The 2,554-nt window shown below is 43.8% G+C and overlaps 1 protein-coding gene across 1 annotated transcript in view; it reads left to right on the forward strand.

Moving 5' to 3' along the window:
- The window catches only part of PDIA3 (protein disulfide isomerase family A member 3), a 30,482-nt gene that overhangs the window by 5,801 nt on the left and 22,127 nt on the right, over positions 1 to 2,554 (forward strand). The window lies entirely within an intron of this gene.

Consider the following 2,554-nt stretch of genomic DNA (forward strand, 5'->3'; position numbering starts at 1 on the left):
GTTGTTTGGCGGGTCCGGGCTGGGGATTCGAACCCGCCACCTTAGGTGTACGTGGCTGGCGCCTTAGCCGGTTGAGCTATAGGCGCCGAGCCGGTGGCTGATACTTGTAATCCTAGCATTCTGGGAAGCCGAGAAGGGTAGATTGCTTGAGCTCAGGAGTTTGAGACGCCTGAGCAAGAGCGAGACCCCATCTCTTATAAACAAAAAGATGGGCTAGGCATGGTGGCTCATGCCTATAATCCTAACACTCTGGGAGGCTGAGGAGGGTGGATTGCCTGAGCTCACGAGTTCGAGACCAACCTGAGCCACAGAGAACCTTCTAAAAATAGCCAGGCATTGTGGTGGGTACCTGTAGTCCCAGCTCCTTGGGAGGCAGAAGCAAGAAATTGGCTTAAGCCCAAGAGTTCCAGGTTGCTGTGAGCTGTGACACCACGGCACTCTACCAAGAATGACAAAGTGAGATTCTGTCTCAAAAAATTAAACAAAGGGTGGCTCCTGTAGCTCAGTAGGTAGGACACCATCCGTATACTCCAAAGCTGGCAGGTTCAAACCAGGCCCTGGGCCAGCTAAAACAACAATAACAACTGCAACAAAAAAATAGCCAGGCATTGTGGACGGCACCTGTAGTCCCAGCTACTTGGTAGGCTAAAGCAGGAGGATCGCTTAAACCCAAGAGTTTGGGGTTGTTGTGAGCTGTGATGCTACTGCACCTCTGCCCAGGTTGCTAGGCATTGTGGCAGGTGCTTGTGGTTCCAACTCCTTGGGAGGCTGAGGCAAGAAGATAGCTTGAGCCCAAGAGTTTGAGGTTGCTGTGAGCTATGACACCACGGCATTCTACCAGGGCAACAAATTGAGACTCTGTCTCAAAAAAACAAAAAAAACCCGAAGAGTAAAAGTAGTGAAACTAAGAAAATTATTGAAATAATATATGTGATAAATAAAAATTTAGGGTCAAATATGGAAAGGAAAGTTATCAGTTGAGCAAATGGTTCCTTAAACTGCCATATGATAATCACAATAATGGGAATAGAAAAATGATGAATGTGATATTGATCAGTATGTAACCAAATTGGTCAGCTGCAAACTTGGTATTTGTTTTTGTAATTAAAGTAATGCTTCCAGAACTTTGCCATTATTCTGTATAGTAAATCCATTTCTAGTCTAAAAGCTCATACCTCTGCTCTGCCAGCCTCAGATAAATAGTTAATACAAATATAAGGTTATTTTGGAAAATTATTTTTTTTGAGACAGCCTCAAGCCCTCACTTTGGGTAGAGTGCTATGGCATCACAGCTCACAGCAACCTCCAACTCCTGGCCTCAAGCGAGTCTCTTGCCTCAGCCTCCCAAGTAGCTGGGACTAAAGGTGCCTGCCACAACACCTGGCTGTTTTTTGGTTGCTGCCGTCATTGCTGTTTGGCGGGCCCGGGCTGGATACGAACCTGTTAGCTCAGGTGTATGTGTCTGGCACCTTAGCCACTTGAGCCACAGGCACCGAGCCTAGAAAATTACTTTTAATCCTTATGTCAAGCAGCTCAACATTGGAAAAGAAGTTTAGTCATTTAATTTTTGCCTCATATCACTATAACCTGCTTAATTACAGACATGTTAATTTTCTGGACCTCAGTTTATGTATCTTAGAGCATAAGAATCACACCTCAGAATCTTATAAAGATTAAATGAGATAATATATATAATGTACTTGGTTTGGACTATGTGGCAAAATAAGATGGAAATGGATTTCTTCTTCCTAATGGGTTTCAGTAGATCTATTATATTGTGGTTTAGCAAAGATTCAGAGTAGCTCAGAATCTTGTCTGAGCTACTGTATAAATAATGGTACCTTTGCTAATAACACTGAAAAAATCAGATTCTAATCCATCTCACCCATCTCTGTATTCCCTTGATGATAATTGTTATCAAAGTAAGCCATTGTTGGCCAGGCATGGTGGCTCATACCGGTAATCCTAGCACCTGGGAGGCTGAGGCAGGAAGATCCCTTGAGCTTAGGAGTTCGAGCCAGCCTGAGCAACAGCAAGACCCTTGTCTGTACTAAAAATAGGAAAAAATTAGCCAGGCTTTGACTTGGTGGTTCGAATACACCAAGGCTGGTAGGTTCGAATTTGGTCCAGGCCTGCTAAATAACAATAGCACCGACAACAAAAAAAAATAGCTGGGTGTTGTGGCTGGCACCTGTAGTCCCAGCTATTTTGGAGGCTGAGGCAAGAGAATTGCTTAAGCCCAAGAGTTTGAGGTTACTGTAAGCTGTGACACCACAGCACTCTACCAAGGGCGACATATTAAGACTCTGTCTCAGAAAATAAAAAAAATTAGCCATGCTTTGTGGCAGGCACCTAGTAGTCCAAACTACTTAGGAAGCTGAGGCAGGAGAAACACTTGAACCCTGGGGTTTGAAGCTGCTATAAGCTAGGTTGATGCCACAGCACTCTAGCCTGGGGAACAGACCAAGACTGTCTCAAAAAAAAAAAAAAAATTAAGCCACTGTTAATAACTTAAGTGATTCATCCCTTACATATTCTAAGGCAAAAAAAAAAA

This window comes from Otolemur garnettii, unplaced genomic scaffold (genome assembly GCF_000181295.1).
Source record: "Otolemur garnettii isolate 467f Iridium unplaced genomic scaffold, OtoGar3 scaffold00050, whole genome shotgun sequence".
NCBI lineage: Eukaryota > Metazoa > Chordata > Mammalia > Primates > Galagidae > Otolemur > Otolemur garnettii.